Source organism: Xenopus laevis, chromosome 5S (genome assembly GCF_017654675.1).
Source record: "Xenopus laevis strain J_2021 chromosome 5S, Xenopus_laevis_v10.1, whole genome shotgun sequence".
NCBI classification, from domain to species: Eukaryota; Metazoa; Chordata; class Amphibia; order Anura; family Pipidae; genus Xenopus; species Xenopus laevis.
Genome location: NC_054380.1, coordinates 36,585,935 through 36,596,644, shown reverse-complemented (window position 1 = coordinate 36,596,644; position 10,710 = coordinate 36,585,935).

Here is a 10,710-nt window from a genome sequence, read left to right as displayed (position 1 = left end):
ATACGTTTATACAGTATATGTGCAGATGATTGGATTTTACCTGCACCAATTTTCCAGTTTTAAGGTTCTGGTGGAGTATCACATGTATTGTTCATATTTAAAGAGCAATTCTTTACTGGAATCACACAATCAATTGACTTTGGGCAACTGGTTTAGATATTTTACTTCGGACTTCATGTCAAGTTCAACACGTGATTTCCCTTTAGTTATGGGGTGGCCAGTGGAAAATTATTGTCTTAAAATTCAAGGGTACGGCGGATACATTTAGTAACAGACCTAGCACTGTAATAACTGAACGCAGTGAAGGGTGGAATATAATTCATTCTGCATATGGAATACAGATATTTTTAACTCAGAGCTTATAGGTAAAGAATGTAATAAGATGAGCCTACCTATACTCAGTTCAGATGTGCTAAAGATTTTCCTGAATATGGTCAGACTTCCTGCACTCAGGGCCGCCGTTAGAAATCACGGGGCCCGTACAACAAAATTTTCAGGGCTCCCTGGGGCCTACCCATCCCGGTCCCCAAGCCCCACCCCAGATCCCACCCACTCCACATCACAGTTAAAAGACCACACAGACATCACACGAGTTATAAAAAGCTATTGGGGACCAGGGCCCCCATAAAAGTTTTTTTTAAAAAAAAAAAAGCATTGGTGCCAGGGCCCCCCTTACAAGAAAAAAAAATTGGGGCCCAAAGAACATTTTTTAAAAATAATGAAGACCAATTGGAAAGTTGCCATTCTACGTTTTTTGACGTTTCTCCCATTTCGCTTTGCTGAAAAATTCACGAATTTCGCGCAAAATTCGCAAATTTTTCAGCGAAGTGAAACGGGAGAAATTCGCCCAACACTACATGTTAATATTAATTACACAAATTTCTACCTCAAAGGATCTGGGTCGTTCCCCCATATGAGGTCAGAAAGCTATTGCGGTCAGATTAATTTCGTTCACATAAACCAAATAAGGCCTGGGATACATATTAAGTGCTGTATGTTATAGACTACAATGTAAGGTTAAATAATTCAAATGTTTTTAGTGGATTACTAGTTACAGTGAATGCCAAGAATGCAAAAGGCAATGCACAGTAGTAATGCAGGTCTGTTGTGCAAAGAGCTGGGTGTTACCCCAGACACTTCTATTATTACCGGCATCACATGGAAAAGCTAATGGGCAGTAATCCTGCCTGACACCCCTGCTATGTTATAAACCTAGCATAGTTGGTTGCAAGGATGTTTTTTTTGTTTGTAGCGTGTTTATGCAAATCTAATGAAAATCTAGTTTCTCCGATTGTTAGAATAAAAAAAAAGACATAGGGAAACAAATTTGTTTCATAAGGATAAGGATCTCTACTGTAAATATATATATATATATATATATATATATAAATATATATATATATAAATATATATCTCAGATTTAGAATAATACTGTGTTAACCTTTGTGCTCATGCTGACAAATACTAGGACAGCTGGCAGTAGCATGAGTGGGAGCAGATGCTATGCTCACGGGTGGATCAAAATATGAGAGATCCCAGTAGCAACCTAAAACGTGCAGTCTCATCACATGCTTTCGAGACAGGTAATTTCCCAGCACTTGGTCTTGCCCACATTTTGGAGTCAACCAGCTGCTAGAAATGCTAAATAGCTATTATTGTATACAAAAAGGAGAACAATTGCCAGCACACAGTTTGCCTTTAAAGGAGAAGGAATAACATTTTACAATTGTGGTGCCCAACTTTTGTCCAGTTACTATTTTTACTTACCTGACACCCGGGCTGGTGCTCCAATCAGCAGAAAACCGCAGCTACCGGGGTTTTTTTTAGGGAGCACCACGGAGAGATCCTCTTCCTGCTTCATCGGTTTTCAAATTTCCCGGGGCAGACGCATGCGCAGTAGAGTGAAATAGCCTGCTTTTCATTAAAGTCTGGCTTTCCGCTCTACTGCACATGCACAACTGCGAGAAGACCCGAAGAAGCAGAAACAGGTTCTCTCCACGGTGGTCGCTAGAAGAACCCGGGGACGGTGAGCTTTTTTTACTCAGTCATGTTCAACATGCTGCATATTTAAATTCGATAAATGCGTGCTGAATGCACAAAAGCTCACTTTCTTGTTCTACAAAACACAGTATGTGAGCTTTGATGCATCCAGTGTGCATTTCAATAGGCACATATTCATTCCAAATATTGTACACATTATGGGCATATTGTTTATTTTGAAGCCTATTCAAGTACAGACAGGTAAGATTCATTTCTAAAGGTCTTATAGAAATTCCCCCCTTGAAAATCCGGTTCCTATTCCAAAGGAAGTTGTGATACAGTGTTTCTTTTTACTTGCCTAAGGCTATGAAGACCTCTGTTGCTGGCACAATCTCTTTCATCTCACAGGTCCCATCTTGCTGCTGACTGTGCTATCCCGCATTAGCAGAATTCTTCACCATACAAGGAACCAAGCTCATGCTTAAGCACACCATACACAGGGATACCACTTCTACATTCCTCACTTATACAATTTGGGCCTCAGGGTAATGCTGAAAGAGACAAACCTAGTAATGCAAAAAAACCTAACAACAAGATATCCATCAATTGCCTTCTGCCTGATCTTTATCCCTTATCTGGAAGCCGGATAGTTAGAAAGCTGCAAATTGCAGGAAGGCCATCTCCCATTTTAAGCAAATAATTCCTTTTTTCCCCCCGATTCTGAATAGGAGGAATTATATAAAAACAGTTGAGCCTTGGAATTGTAGTTCTGACAGTTACAATATTCGAGTTGCAAGCCAATATAAATCTGCCTTAGCCGACATCTTCCAGGTCGTCGGTAAGCTGAGTGGGATACCGGAGAAGTGGCGCATGCGCAGTTGGAGCAATTTGTCGGTTTACGACAACTGCGCATTCGCCGAAATGGACAGAAATTGGCAAAGCCCCGGAAGATGACATGAAGACCCAGAAGATGGCTGTGGTGAATTCCGATGCCAGAATCTGCGCCGAGGGGCAAGTATAAAGTTAGGGGCATTTCCCTGGGGGGCAGCTTGGCTGGGGGGGGGGGAGGAGGGAGGGGGGTCTACGTGGGGTGGGGGTAGGGTTTTTTTTGGAAAACGGTTGAATTCTCCTTTAAATAGCAGTGAATATTTCTGCTTACATATACGTTAGAGTATTTATATATATTTTATCGGACTTTCTTGTAATGCAGGGCTGCCTTGATATATGGGCAAAAGATTACTTTGCTCAGGACAAGTGGTCCTTTCAGCTGCAATACCTTTAGAAGCCTTTCTCAAATAGACTACTCATTTTTAATTAGCTTAAAGGGGTTGTTCACCTTTGAGATAACTTTTAGTAAGATGTAGAGAATGACATTCTGAGACAATTTGCAATTTGTTTTCATTTTTTATTATTTGTGTTTTTTTGGTTATTTAGCTTTTTATTCAGCAGCTCTTCAGTTTGCATCTTAAGCAATCTGGTAACTAGGGTCCAAATTCCCCGAGCAACCATGCATTGATTTGAATAAGAGACTGGAATATGAATAGGAGAGGGCCTGAATGGACGGATCAGCAATAAAAAGTAACAATAACAATACATTTGTAGCCTTACAGAGCATTTGTTTTTTTAGAAGGGAGTCAATGAAAGTTTCAAAGAGTCAGAAGAAAAAGGCAAATAACTATAAAAATATAAAAAATAAATAATGAAAACCAATTGAAAAGTTCTATAACATAATAAAAGTTACCTTAAAGGTGAACCACCCCTTTAAATGGACCAAATAAATTATTCCGTATAAGGTTATATTAATACTTTAAAGTAGTGCCAGTGTCCAGGGATGTCATTGAAAAAAGCTAAAGGTTGTTGAAAATGATCAAAACAGTAGCAGAAATTAAGGCAACATCTATTGTATTAGCTGATACTACAGGACTGATTGATCAATTGTGATTATCATATAAAAACACTGGTTTCTATGCTGCTGTGTCATGCTAATCTGAAGTAATTACTAATCAGCCTTATATTGCGACTGTTATATTGTGTATTTTAAGTACATTGGTCCCTAAGCTCAAGTATCTTACAGTAGCCAGACCATGTGCTATAAATCAACAGTAGATAAGATGGGGAGCATCTTTGGATATGTATTCACTGATAATGGGATATGGTAGCCTTGGGTTTTTACGAAGCCAAAATATTTTGCGGAGTATTCAGTATTCACACGAATGTGCAAATTATGGATACTGGGTCAGGATCCAGAGTTGGTAAGAACAAAGTCAGGACTGGAGTGCTTCTGACAACCCAGAAGCCACTGGGATAAATAGAGTTGTGCAACTCCACCCTAACAAGCCTCCTAAATACTTTAAAATAAAAGGTTGCATCATATGTAAAAGGGGGACGGGTTTGGAGAACTTTATGCAAATGAGATGTAAAAATACTTATGGATAAGTCTTTTTATGATGTACAGTATCTGCTGCATACAAAGCATTAGGGACTTGTGAGGAGTAAAAGAAAAAGAGGTCTTGTGAGACATAAAAGAGAAGTTGGTGCCAACACTGGCAGCTTACAAGCAGTTACAAGGTCATAACTGAAATGAAGAGTAATTTTTCCTCTATTTTGCAATGTGGAGTATGACTGTGTTGCATGTAGAACTGTTTGTTCCAAGGTGAGAAAGTCCAATACATTGATGACAAGGGAGGGTAATTAAAATGAGAGCTAACAGCCTCATGTCATTCTAATCATTGACACCCAAATTGATTGCCACACCTTAGAAATTTAAAATATGTACGGAGTAATGGAAACACAATGTTATAGAAGAAAAATGGTGTGAAAATTCCAACTGGCACTGTAACATTTCTATGCACAATTGTAATGTTTTCCAGTGAATATCTTCTAAAGCAGCGGTGTCCAACCTTTTGGCTTCCCTAGGCCACATTGGAAGAAGAAAGATTTTCTGAGGCCACACTCGAAATACACACAAAGGGGCAGATTCATTAAGGGTCGAATTTCGAAGTTAAAAATACTTCGAAATTCGACCCTCGAATTGAAATCCTTCGACTTCGAATATCGAAGTCGAAGGATTTAGCGCTAATCCTGCGATCGATCGATCGAAGGATTTTATGTTCGATCGAACGATTAAATCCTTCGAATCGAACGATTCGAACGATTTTAATCCAACGATCGAAGGAAAATCCTTCGATCAAAAAAAGGTTAGCAAACCTATGGGGACCTTCCCCATAGGCTAACATTGACTTCGGTAGGTTTTATCTGCCGAAGTAGGGGGTCGAAGTTTTTTTTAAAGGGAAAGTACTTCGACTATCGAATGGTCGAATAGTCGAGCGATTTTTACTTCGATTCGTTCGATTTCGTTCGAATTCGAACGAATTTAACCAATTTGATGGTCGAAGTACCCAAAAAATACTTCGAAATTCGAATTTTTTTCATTCGAATCCTTCACTCGAAGTTAGTGAATCTGCCCCAAACACTAAGGGCAAGGCCAGACGTGGCGTTTTTACGTAGCGTTTTTAAAAAAGGAAAAGCCGGGCGTAAATACGCCACTGAAACCACACGCGACGTCAACATGCATTTTTCATGTGTTTTTCAGCACTTAGGTTTCTTTTCCCAACATGCACTTCTCATTGTTCTCATTTAGAATTTGGACGCCATTCAAACATGCAGATCCCATAGAGTCTATTGATTTGGTAGTTTCTTGACGTATTGGCGTTTCTGCTGAAAAAACGCCAATACTGGCGTCCTGTGGCGGATTTCAGCTTGCAAGCGCCCTGTGTGAATTGCCATAGTGCGTTTTCCATTAGTTTCAGTGGTAGTGCAGTTTATGCGTATTTATAGTTACATAGTTACATAGTTAAATTGGGTTGAAAAAAGACAAAGTCCATCAAGTTCAACCCCTCCAAATGAAAACCCAGCATCCATACACACACCCCTCCCTACTTTTAATTAAAATTCTATATACCCATACCTATACTAACTATAGAGTTTAGTATCACAATAGCCTTTGATATTATGTCTGTCCAAAAAATCATCCAAGCCATTCTTAAAGGCATTAACTGAATCAGCCATCACAACATCACCCGGCAGTGCATTCCACAACCTCACTGTCCTGACTGTGAAGAAACCCCTACGTTGCTTCAAATGAAAGTTCTTTTCTTCTAGTCTAAAGGGGTGGCCTCTGGTACGGTGATCCACTTTTTGGGTAAAAAGGTCCCCTGCCATTTGTCTATAATGTCCTCTAATGTACTTGTAAAGTGTAATCATGTCCCCTCGCAAGCGCCTTTTTTCCAGAGAAAACAACCCCAACCTTGACAGTCTACCCTCATAATTTAAGTCTTCCGTCCCTCTAACCAATTTAGTTGCACGTCTCTGCACTCTCTCCAGCTCATTTATATCCCTCTTAAGGACTGGAGTCCAAAACTGCACTGCATACTCCAGATGAGGCCTCACCAGGGACCTATAAAGAGGCATAATTATGTTTTCATTCCTTGAGTTAATGCCATTTTTTATGCAAGACAGAACTTTATTTGCTTTACTAGTCACAGAATGACACTGCCCAGAATTAGACAACGTGTTATCTACAAAGACCCCTAGATCCTTTTCATTTAAGGAAACTCCCAACACATTGCCATTTAGTGTATAACTTGCATTTATATTATTTTTGCCAAAGTGCATAACCTTGCATTTATCAACGTTGAACCTCATTTTCCAGTTTGCTGCCCAGTTTTCCAGTTTATGCCTGGCGTTTCTTTTTTAAAAATGCAGCATTAAAACGCCACGTCTGGCCTTGCCCTAACACTAACATTTGATTTATTTTATTGTAAAAATAAAAGAAAAGAGGGTATCATAAACCTATTGGGATTTTTGACATTGTGTTTGAGAAACTAATGTATCAATATCTGGTTGAATGGAAGTAGTTGCAATTCTCAAGGTGCTCATCAGTTAATTTGGTTCTAATTTTACTCTTAGGGGCACATTTACTAAGGGTCGAATTTCGAAGTGCTAAAACGTCGAAATTCGACCATTGAGTTGAAAAAATTCGATAGTCGAAGGTTTTTTTGTTTGAATTTAGCTGTTTTCGATCGAATTAAAATCATTCGATTGAACGATTTTCAAAAGAAACCTTTGACTTCTAAAAACGTAGCCAAATATTAGCTATAGGTTCTAGGAGGTGCCCATAGGCTAACATAGCAATTCGGCAGGTTTAATGTATTAATGTGGCGAAGTGTCGAATTTAAAGTTTTTTAAAGAGACAGTACTTAGATTTTTTGAATGGTCGAATATTCAAAGTTTTTTCAATTCGAATCTAATTTTGGCCTATTCGATGGTCAAAGTACCCAAAAATTACTTAGAAATTCAAAGTTTTTGAATTTGGAAATTCACTTCAACCCATAGTAAATGTGCCCCTTAGTGAATTCATTCTTGAAAAAAGTTGCTCACAAATGTAGGTGTTGCATATAACCCTAGCCTAGCGGGCGATACTGCTGAGGAATGCTTACCTGCCTTTGTAAGTAACCGAACGCTCACTTGTTAACTGCTTTTCCTGCTCTAGGAAGCCACACATCGCACACATCCGCTCTCTGTGCGTGACATTGCAACATGACGTTTCCTGGATTGGCGGAAGTTCAAGCTGGGCCACATTCATATCCATCCCGCAGGTTGGGACACCCCTGTTCTAAAGCTTTGTATTTGTAATGAAAAATGTCCTTCTAAATGCTTTCCTTGGTCCTTGGTAGAGGGATGCTTTAAAACTGAGCAAAAGTTTCCTTTGCAGATGGACACCAATTACAATACGATACTTTCAACTGAATGAATTAAATGGAAGGACTATCACTTTAATCTGGATGAGCTCTACAGAATATATACTTTGATAGAAATAGGCACCCTACCCCATAGTGCAGATTGTGCTCAGTTAGATTGCTGTTTATAGCAGATAGGCTAAACACCCTGTGTGGTGCATTGTGTAAGTAGCCACAGGCCTCTGCGCTCCTTTTTCCAGCATTAGGTGCCACGCGCATCAGGGTCCTGTCCTTACTGCCTGCCCAAAGGCAGGATAGGGTTTGACTGTGCTTACTGATGTTGCTATCTGGAGCGTGTGCCGGACTTTAGATCCAGTGCTTACTGCAGAGAGCAGCGGACCCTTGGTGCAAGTGCTACTTAGATGAGCAATAAAGGTGGCCATAGACGTTACAATTACGATCTTTACTGGAAAGATCTTTCCAAGAAAGTTTGTTTCTTTCAACACACACATGTAGAGCTGAATCGTCAGATATACAGGTAGAAACAATAGAATTCTACCTGTATCTGACGATTCAGCACTAACAATGGGCGATATTCCGGTGCCTGATCAAAATTCTCCGGCCAGCCCGATCGATGAGCCGACCAACATCCAAGTCTTCTGCCGATACCGGTCGCCTTGTCTCCCACCATATACGCACCGAATATCGTAAAAAAATTTAGTTTTACACAATATTATTGGTCGTCTATGGCCACCCTTATGAAACAGGCTCTTTTGCCCGTTAGTGCTCTTGAAAATGAACTTGTACTTAGTTATAACCTATGGCTTCCCCACCTAACTAATGTTCTAGAATATCTCATTCAGGTGCATCTACAAAAAATTTGGTTTTGGGTATAAATTGGAGAGAAGTTAGCTATACAAACGTCTTCTAACAGCAGAGTGATATCCTAACCAGGGGCAGAGATTTACCTGTGTGGCCACACCAAGGGGGTTAACTAAAAAGGGACAGGACATGTTTATTGTTGATACTGTGGCACATGGTAAAAGCACAGCAGTACAATTGCCCTGTACTTAAAGCAAGGGGGAACAGGTCCATTTCTTTCACTTGGCATTACAGTGATTGCTGTTCCCATGCCATCCTATGAAATGCGTCCCATAGACTGTGTTGTGGTCACACCTCAAAGCAGTCATACGAGTTCATTACTTAGTGTTTTACAGGGTAAAAATGTATGTTGGTTATTTTCACTCTATTTTGTTTCCGCACATAGAATTTAGTGCGCTGAGGTCAATACAATGGACTTCACACTGGTATTAGAGTGATTAGAGCAGTGGTTCCCCAGGCTCGGGTTCAAGCACTTCTCTCAAGGTATGATTGACAATCTGCCATGTAAATATGTAGCTTGTACTGTACATTCCACTCTGAAATGACAATGGAACAGAAATCACCAGCAGAAATAAATCTATATAGCCAAATCCCTCACTACATTGCTACACACAAGGTTAAAACTAGACTCAAGCAGTCTAATGTATCCTAAATTATTACTGTGTATTTATGAAGCTCTGACCTATTACACATCACTTTTCAGAGAACTATTAATCATTCATATCTGTCCCTGACTCAGTATATAATTTACCATTTCTTTCATTGCAAGATGTCCCTGCCTTTAACACTTACCTAAGGGCAACATGAACAGACCAGTTCTACAACTAGTGAACACATTAAAGGGAATATGTGCAGCTTCTTAGAAATAAAGAGGACCTGGTTTATTAGATACAGGCAGATTGTAGCTTACCTTGTTCTATTCCAGTCAAGCTTCTTGCTACCCTACCAGTCCATAGACTTTGGGCAAAATGCTTAACTTTTTAAGTTAAAAATCTTAAAGGAGACATATCGTGTGAAAAGCAAGCATGTGAGCATTATACTCTTTTAAATATAGAATGATTATGCTTATAAAGTAGTGTTGATTTATTGATTTCTTGAACATTCCTGAAAAAATCCTACTAGCCCCATCATCTGTTCCACTTCTTGCAGCCTCCTTTCCCAGGCTATGAAGGGGAGCTGATGGCACTCAGCACACTTGACTGTAGGATAGGAACCAATCAGCAGGTAGACTGACCTGAAAGGAAACTGAAGCCTGTCTTTGCTTGGGTAACTGCAAGCCTGTGATTGGCTATCCCCCTCTTACTGTGCTTCTGGCAGGAACGATAACAGATCTTTAAGGAGCTCCAATATAGGGGACTTTTTTAAAAAGATAGTATTAAATTTTTAGCCAGAATTTTAGCCAGAAGAACCAGCTCAAAGGAAGCCACCCCACGAGGAACTAAATTTGTTTCCAAGCTGCAGCAGTTGCATGTAAAATGTGATTCCATGTGATGGAAAACATTGCTCTGTATTATATCTGTACTACTCTCCCTGTATGCTATGGAGATCCCTGCAGTATACATATGCAATGCAGTATAATGTGTGAGCCAGTAATGGAGGTGTTCAGCTGGTTATTCACAGCTTGGTTTGATTAAAGCTGCCGATATCGGTCCTTTTAGACCAATTCAGCATCTTATCTGCCCAACAGGTCCTCCAGATGGATATCAGGCCAAAAATCTGGCAGATATCGATCAGGCAAGTTTGATTTTTCTGCGATCCAGGACCGCATCGGCTAGTTGATGCGGTCCTACGACCCGTCGGCACCCATTCTCAGCATTTTAATCCGCTCGTTCGGGCCACAAACGAGCGGATCTAATAGTGCATGGCCACCTTTACACAAGACAATTTTCTAGCAATCAGTGTCTGTACAGCTCCTTCCTGCGTTTTCATTTGGAGAAGCTTTGGTTTTGGTCCCACATGGTTCAATAAACTGCCAACTGGATCCAGGATGAGATAAATCAGTAGGTGACTATTGGACCCTGTATGACCATCTTTTAAAATCAATCTATAGCCAATGAGCTCATCAAAAATTTCACAACACACAAAAAAGGTTAATTCCACTATAATAATA